General features: G+C 43.3%; 1 long non-coding RNA gene across 1 annotated transcript in view; it reads left to right on the top strand.

Annotated features, from left to right (window-relative positions):
• Window positions 1–932: 932 nt before the first annotated feature.
• The window catches only part of LOC148216834 (uncharacterized), a 37,211-nt gene continuing 29,773 nt past the window's right edge, over window positions 933–8,370 (top strand). The window contains exon 1 of the long non-coding RNA XR_015794654.1: window positions 933–1,906. This is a non-coding gene — a long non-coding RNA (uncharacterized LOC148216834). The remainder of the gene's footprint in view (window positions 1,907–8,370) is intronic.

Raw genomic sequence — 8,370 nt, 5'->3', positions numbered from 1 at the left:
CTTTTGCAAGAAACCCAATGTGCCGACTGAGGATAGCAACAGCGTGGCACGTTTAACTGAGCAACTCTCCTCCCCCGGGGCTGACTGAAAAACGGGTTAGAACTCGGAGAGCGGGGGAAAAAACCTGGTGTGGGACGAGACCTTGAAGAGGCATTCTCGAGGAAGGGACCGCAACGTGTTTAGGCAGTTCCGGTTTCCAGCCTTGCCACCCACCCTCTGAAATGTAATTGCCTGGAAGGAAGAAAGCGCCTTTCTCCCTCCCAAACCTGCCTCAAAAAGGAGGGACTAAAAATAAGGCAGATTCTCCGAGGGCCTCACGTCATTTGTTCACTAGCCCTGCTTTCAAGAAAGGGTCCCGCGACAAGTTCTAAAGGGGGCTGAACCCCCCCGACATCGCCTCGCGCTTTAGAAACCCCGGTTCTCCCCATTAACTCCTCCAGGCGCCCCGTGACTGACACGGGGTCGCGAAGCGAGACGCCAAAGCTCGCCCTCGAAGCTCACCTTTGGAGGAAACCGGAAAGGCCCCCAAAGAAGGTGGGACAACAACGGACGGAGTGGGAGTCGCCCAGCTCCCTCCTCGTGGCTCCGGACAATGCTGAACTTGACTGGCTGGTTACCGGCCCAGGCAGCGGCGATTCGGGCCACAGGAAAAAGGACGGGAACTCGGCTCCGTCCCCTTTTGGCGGCTAGAGGGCGCTGCGCCATAATGCTTCCTCGTGGATCGCCTACTTGTTTCTCCTTCCCAAAGGCACCATTGCTAAAACAAGTTGCACTCGACCATAAATGTAAAAGCCAGGAGCACCTTTTTGCAACCAGGTTCCTTAAACCGCGATCTGAAAGCCTGTAACCGGGATCGTTGGTTCTTGCAAAAGAAAGGGAGCGGGAGGGGGGAAATCTTTGCTAGGGGTCACACAGATGGAAACTAAAGGAGATGAAGAGAGCGAGCGCGCAAAAGACCGGTGCACGCGAAGCGTCTGTCCCTTCGACTACGGAACACTCCCTCTTCCAGGTGAATGAACCGCAGGGCTTCGGAAACGCAACTGGAAGGGCCAGGAATGAGGGGATGAAATGAGGGACTCACCAACCAGGCCAGCTGGGTGCAACGTCTCTCCCTTGCTTACATCCGGATTCCTTCGGCTTCAGTCCATTCCAACAGACTTGGGTCCAAAAGACTCGTGTAAACCAAATCAAAGACCAACTTGGCCCCGTTTTTTCCAGCGCCCGAGAGATCGCCCGCTTCCCTCCATCTCCAGGTGGCCGCCTGCCGGATTGAACTCATCCGGTTTCAAAAGGGGGGGAAAACGCAACAACTTGAGAGGGGCGGGACAAGATCCAAGTTTCTCAAGACATGTCCAGGCAAAGCACGCGGCTGAGTTGAGTTTCAGCGCCGGGGAGCTCGAAGGCTGCAGCGCTTCCCTCCCCGCTCGCTTCTCGTCCGCCTGCTTGGAACTCGCCGGCTGGAGCGCCGCCCACTCCCGCTTCCAAACGCTGGTCTGGAGGGGCTGCTCCAGTCAGACGCCGGTGGCGGCGGCTTGGCGCTTTCTCGCTTGGCCTCCGCCGCTCTCCGCGAAAGGGCGGCGGCCTGGGCGGGCGGTCTCTGGCTTGGCTGTGCTCCGCGAAAGGTGGAAGCGAAGGGCGCCACCCCAAGCCTCCTTCCCCGCTCCCTCTGCCGCGTGGGCAGCCCTGCCTTCGCCGATGGGGGAAGGGGGACGCGTGGCTTGAGCGACTGCGGGCAGGTGAAGAGAGGGGGACGCCTAAGCGCATCTCATCCCCGGTGAAAAAGATCGGTTTGCCGAATCCTGAAGCAATGGATTTCCTCTCTGAGTTTCTCCAAACATCATTGGGTCTATTTGTCACATCGGTGTCATCATCACATCCCGCGGCTCTTGCGATTAGATGCAGTCACGTACGTACACACACTTGGATTCGCCCAGAAATCCTGGATCCGTAGTACGGATGCTAATACGCTCATGTTAATCATGGTAGGGCATGATTTCAACACATGACAGATTCGTTCAGGGGAATTGCAACAGGGATTCAAGAACCACAGGAAAGTTGGTGGGGAAGGGACAAAAACCCTTTTGGTCTGTGGTTTTCGCTAACCCTTTCAATGATAAACATTAGCATTGCATAATCTTAGATAATGGGTTTCACTTTTCAAAAGAATCACCAGAAGTAGCCAGCAGAAATCCATAATCTTTAGGGCAAATTCCCTCTCCCTCCCTTTGCCAAGCTCCTGCAAAGCATGACTCTTGAGATGTTTGTGATGTACAGCAGATGACACCAAACATCCTGTTCCTTGTTTAGATGGTTCATGCAAAAGGAATGAGTAAAAAAAAAAAAATCTAGCAGATGCCAGCAGGCACCCTGGCTTGGGCATTTGGGTAGTGTTAGGGGACACTGAGACTGACGTTCACAAATGGTACGTAGGGACATTTCTGCTGAGCAGAAATTAAAATCATATACAGTATTAGGGGATACAACCTTTTTAGGCTGACGTGCACATTTGGAATTTGGGGAACACAGCAGGGACACTATTTGACAAGACTAGGAAGTCTGGATAGAAATCTAATAAATAATACATTAATCAATATTATTATTATTGGTAATTGCAATAGCGATGGTCATAGTTAGCCACAAAATGTTCATTTACCCACAATACAGTCATTGGTTTATTTATTTCCATTGATTTATATGACCCTCCATCTCGCAAACTGGACTCTGGATGGCTAATTTAAAACCGTATGACTAGTAAAGTAAAAAGAAAAAAAGGATGTACAACATATAACAAACGAAACCAGCAACCAACCTACCTGGGCTCAGTTAGCTTCTGAACCTTCAGGTCTGGGAAAGTAGCCACACCTTAACATGGCTATTTCCCCCAAACTTTGGATTTCAAACAACTAACTCTGCTATTTGTTAAAGCAACCCACCTTTTCTCAGATATTTGCCCAAACTTTAATGGCTTGGCTGTTTTAATGAGATGATTCCTTAAAGCAACTGTGTCTGTTTTATTGTTTTTAAGGTCGGTGTAGAAGTCTGAAAAAAGAAATGGCTCCTTTAATTAGTAGCAGGGAAATGCTGTGCTCAGATGACATCCAGAACCCTCCTTCTGAATTCAAGCATGCACAGGCCTAATAATGTTGGAGGCACCTTACTGACACAGTTCGTTTCTCTTTTTCCTGGGCAGATGGACACCCTTCTCTTCCCAACATTAGGATTATAATGGTCTAAAGGGTGTATTTCTTTTTCTGTACTTGAACAAGCATTTGCCAGGAGCCTTGAATGAACAGCCATTTGGATACGTACATATTATAGTTTTTGTTAACTTTCTCATTTTTAAAATTCTAATATAAAATGACTTAAATGTGAATAACTCAGTTGTATAGTATGGCAAGAATTGACATCTAAGACTAGTTTTGATTACTGAATGAGAGAATTATATTCTGGGGCTAGATTCTATCCTCCCATTTTTGCTTTTTATTTATTACAGCTTTAAAACACACACACACACAACACTGCAACCATCCCACTGTTTTCATTTTCTAAGAATGCCTATGGAAAGCATGTGAGTCTGGATCTTTATATAAAAATGAAGTTGATGAAACAAGTTTCCCATTCAAGAATGTGGTCATAAAAGTCAAGGTTATGGTTGCAACAGTACAATCAAACCTCTATTTTTTTCTGTGCAACACATAAAAATAGGCAAAGCTTTGATCACATTGTTGGTGCTACCTTCTTGACTTTTAGGACTACACTTGGTGGATACCCTTTTTCACATTAATTGTATTTAATTAAAGGCACTGCTAGTCAGTGGCAAAGGAATGCTGGGGCCCTGGGAAAAGTATCTGCAGCCCAGTGGTGCTCACAGACATCAGAAGATGTCTATTCAGGAGCATCTTCAGGGGGACAAGAGGGGGCAAATCACAACATGCTTCTGATGATGTCATCATGCAACTGCTACAACTTACACCCTTGAGCCAGGCATAATGCCTCAAGAATGTAGTGGTATCATTTGTGCAATGACATCATTGCATCCAGGTCATCATTTTGGTGTTGCCTTTTTTTTTTAAGCAGACACCACTGTGTTTATCTATGGACCAGAGGACGTGAGAGAATGAAAGCATTCTGATCTTCAAGCTTTTGCATTAGCTGCTGGTGTGGTGCTCTTTGGGCATTTCCACACAGCTGAATCCCATAAACTAATAATATGTCATGACTGTTTTCAAAATTGCCAAATTCAAAATGCTGGGAAAAAAGAAGCAAAAGTCACTGCTGTGCAGTTGCGGTAGTAAAAATCCCCTTGAGAAAAGAAAGTAACATGATTTTCTTGCACATGCTCCTCAAATCCATCAATTCCTGTGATGGGGAGCTGAAAAAAAGCATCAAGCCACCTTGCTCATTGAAAGAACTGAAGCCTAGAAATCAAGAGGTGGATGAATCAAGAGGGAAGTCAGTGGGGAATCTGGAAGCTCCACGGAGTCATATTTTTTTCCAAAAAAGGAACAACTGCTTTTACTTCAGTTTCAAATCAATAGCAGGTGAAACAGAAATAAATTGGATCCATTCTTGAGTCAGCTAACCTCGTGAGATCCCAGGGATCTGGAATTGTTTTAGGACTGATGCAGAGTCCCTGTATGGAACTGCCCTTTCTCTTTTTTCTAAAGCTGTAGAGCAAAATTAGGTAGATGTTTTGTCATACGGGTAGTTCTCAGCTTACAACCACAATAGGGACTGGGAAATTTGTCGTTCGGTGGTGAGGTTGCTAAGCGAGGTATCACGTGACCTCACCCAATTTTTTACGGTGGTCATTAAGCAAATCACCATGGCCATTAAGCGAATCATATGGTCGTTAAGTGAATCACATGGTTGTTAAGTGGATCACATGGTTCCCCATTGATTTTGTTGTTGGAAGCCAGCTGGGAAGGTTGCAAATAGCGATCACGTGACCCCAGGATGCTGCAACCATCATACATGCCGGTTGCCAAGTGCCCACATTTTGATCACATGATCATGGGGACACTGCGACAGCCGTAATTGCAAGGACTGGTCATAAGTCACTTTTTTCAGCACCGTCATAACTGTGAATGATCGCTGAACAAGAGGTTGTAAGTCAAGGACTATCTGTAAATGCATTTTGAAGGCATGTTCCAATCAAAGTTCAGCACTTGTTTTAGTGGGGATTTAAATCTCTCCATATGAGCTTGAAAGGACTTGACTAGATAATGTTCTGAGAATTCTGAAGCACAGAAATTTTGTTGTTGCTGCCATACCTTGAATAGATTGAAGAAGTCATAAACTTCCAAACTCTTTAACCAAAGAAGGTTTATTCTGTTTTTGTTGTGCTTGTCAATACACAGTTATCCTTGGACTCATTTGTTTGCACAGAAGCATTATTATCTGTTTCAGCATCTAGGTCTGGTGTTTTGTTTTGCGTTTTAACAGCCATTGAGATGTCATGATAACTAAAATCCAAACTGTCTTGATGCTTCTGAAAATCCCTGTTTTGAAAGAATCTGATACACATATTTGGCTGAACGTATTTTTACATGTTCTTTTTTACCTTTAATTTCATTCTTTTTAATATTTTTATTGTTCAGAAATGTTTTTATTGGGTTCAGGTACCCCTTTTATGTTCCTTCTGAAGGGTTAGGGAATGAAGAATACAGTTTTTAACTTTTATCCTTCTCATATTCCATTAAAAATGGGAACAGTAGAACAAGTTATGATTAGTCCTTCATTGTGTGGTGGAAAGTAAAAGTGAATGATTAAAACTGTGGGCAACATTTCTTTTACTACCCATTACTTTTAGTCTAGTAAGGCAACCGTAATATCTGCCTTTGGACCATTTTTTGAATAGGCTGCAAAGTAGGGAATGAAATTAGTAGTTTCTTCTGTTACATTCCTTCCCCAAAATATGGTCTTGTCTTAATCCCTAGGGAACTAAGGCAGTCAGTTAATATATATTTCTAGAAATGTATAGGGGAAATAGTTCTTGATATTAAATATGTAAGGCTGAGGAAACTGAGTGTTACATGGTATTGCAAAAGCATATTTTATCGTAGCAGCACCAAATATTTATTTCATCTTATTTATAATTTTTAACTCTCTGTATTGTCTTTAAACAAGGCAAAACTCATTGTATTGTTTTAAACAGAACTAGTCCCCAAATGATGATGGTTATCAGATCTGAGGACTTGATAAAAACATATACTGTATTTGGGAATGCAAAATCTTATTCGACTCTGTTTCTTTGCTTCAATCTTCCAAGCAGTGCACAGAGCCCCTCATGCCTCTGTTATGCTACCAATGTACAACTGAGCAATTTAGAAATGATTCAACATCACAGCGTCTTATCCAGCAGCAAGAAGGTATATCGTTTTAATGATTGGAAACCATTGCTCTGACCGTTCTGACTTCTATAATTTCAGAAGAACACCACATCAGATAAAACATTTAGGACACCGTAGTGGAGATGCAACATGGGGCTGAGCCAAATCGTATGAGCTACTTTTACCTGCCACTGGTTGAGAATCTGCGAGCATGATAGGCCCTCAGCTTCCCCAATGGTAAATCAAAGGAGGAGAGACAAGCTTGAAAACATATGTTCCTCTTGAAGCTAAGGCATGGCTAGGAGAAAAAGATCCTTTCCTTCCAAGGTTTCTGAGCATTTGGATTTTGGGGCTTCTTCCAGCTTTTCTTGTGTTGCTCCCAGTGCTGTCTGTCTGAGGAACTGCCTCTTCCATCATTTCTGTCCATTCCATCAGATTCAAGAGAATAGGTAGTACTACTTTGTAGCCCATCCATTAAGCAGTGTTTTCTAAAGAGCCCAGGAGGTGCTTCTCTGTTGCAGCATCTGCCTTTTGAAAGAGCATCGCCATGGAGGTTCAGACTGCCTGACCTTGCAGGCTTTAAACAATCCTTGAAAACCTGTCTTTTCCTTCCAAGCTGTGGGATAGATTGGGATGTGTTCATCTGGAGTGTATTGTTTGTTCTGATTGGGTAGTTTTGTTTGTTTACTTATTTATCATCCTTGTAGGCATTTAATTTGTTTGAATCAGCGTAGAGCTGGGCAGTCTTATAAATGTAAATAAATGAATAAAGGTATTCGCTTGGGAGTTGCATTTGGCCTTCTACTCTTTTTGCGTTCAGAAAATCTGTAAGGACACACTTCTGCCAATCTTTTAATTGTTAATTAGTTTGAATACCCATGTTGGTGTTAATTCTAAATTTAGTTGTTAATGTTTCTATGTTAGTTTTTGTTTGTTTGTTTGTTTGTTTTTAATTTTGTTAGACCTCCCTGAGTACTCACCAGCAGAGAAAGATGAAGGATCAATCATACAAGCAAATAAATAAATGTCATCTCCATTTAATTTTGCCTGTTTTAGAGAGGTAGTCACATTTTGAAAGAAAAAAGTATTGGATTGCCCCCCTATAATTTTTATTTTTTAAGAATGACTCAATGGTATATGGGGGTGGGGAGCAGACATGTTTGAAAAAAAGATTGTACTTATGGTTGGATTTTGTTTGCTAGCCCCCCTACTTTCTTCATAAATAAAAAACACTTGAAACCTCAGGAGTACATAGAGTTGGGCAATTATCAAAAGAATAAAATTGGTCTCCATAGACACCGTGCAGGGGACTAAGAGGTCAGAGTCCAGTTAATCAGATACAGAACTTCTGGACAATAAATGGATATTTTAATAACCCATGCCAGGCAGTTTTCATATCTCAAGGTATTTTGAATGTTTGGTACTGGAAGATATGACAAAAAGGCACAATCCCATTCTCTAAACTCTCTTCTTGGTTTTAGCCTTTTCCTGCTAGTGCCTTAGAGCATCTTCTAGAGTCATCCATCCATCGATGAAGCAATATAAAGGCCACCCTCATTACTGCTATATTGGCACAGGAATGGTTGGATGACTCTAGGAGATGCTCTAAGACAGCAGTGGAGAAATAGCCTAATTGAGGGTTGCAGTGTGTTTTGACAAATGGCATACATTACACGTAATATTTATTTATTTAGGTAGGCTAGATTGGAAGAGAATGACTAGCCCAAAGCCGCCCAGTGAACTTCCACGGCAGAAGATGGACTTGAACCTGATTCTTTCTGATGGTAGTCAAGCATCTCAACTGCTACACTGCATTTATATTAGCTATTCGTTCACAGGAATATGACTCTGCATTCCAAATGCATTTCTTTCGCATATGTATCATAGTGCAAAGGAAAAAAAGATGGATCCATTGCTCCTCTCTCTGTATGTAGAGAAAGTCATAAATCAGACAGGTGCTTTTCCAACTTAGCACTTGAGGATTGCAAGGAGGGTGGCTTCCAGCAGTCTCAACACATCTGGAGGGTGTCCACTGAGA

This window comes from Python bivittatus, unplaced genomic scaffold (assembly GCF_059951505.1).
Source record: "Python bivittatus isolate LINGU-HERP-01145 unplaced genomic scaffold, Pbiv_v1 ctg000070_np1212, whole genome shotgun sequence".
Lineage (NCBI taxonomy): Eukaryota > Metazoa > Chordata > Lepidosauria > Squamata > Pythonidae > Python > Python bivittatus.
This window is presented reverse-complemented; position numbering and strand designations above follow the sequence as displayed.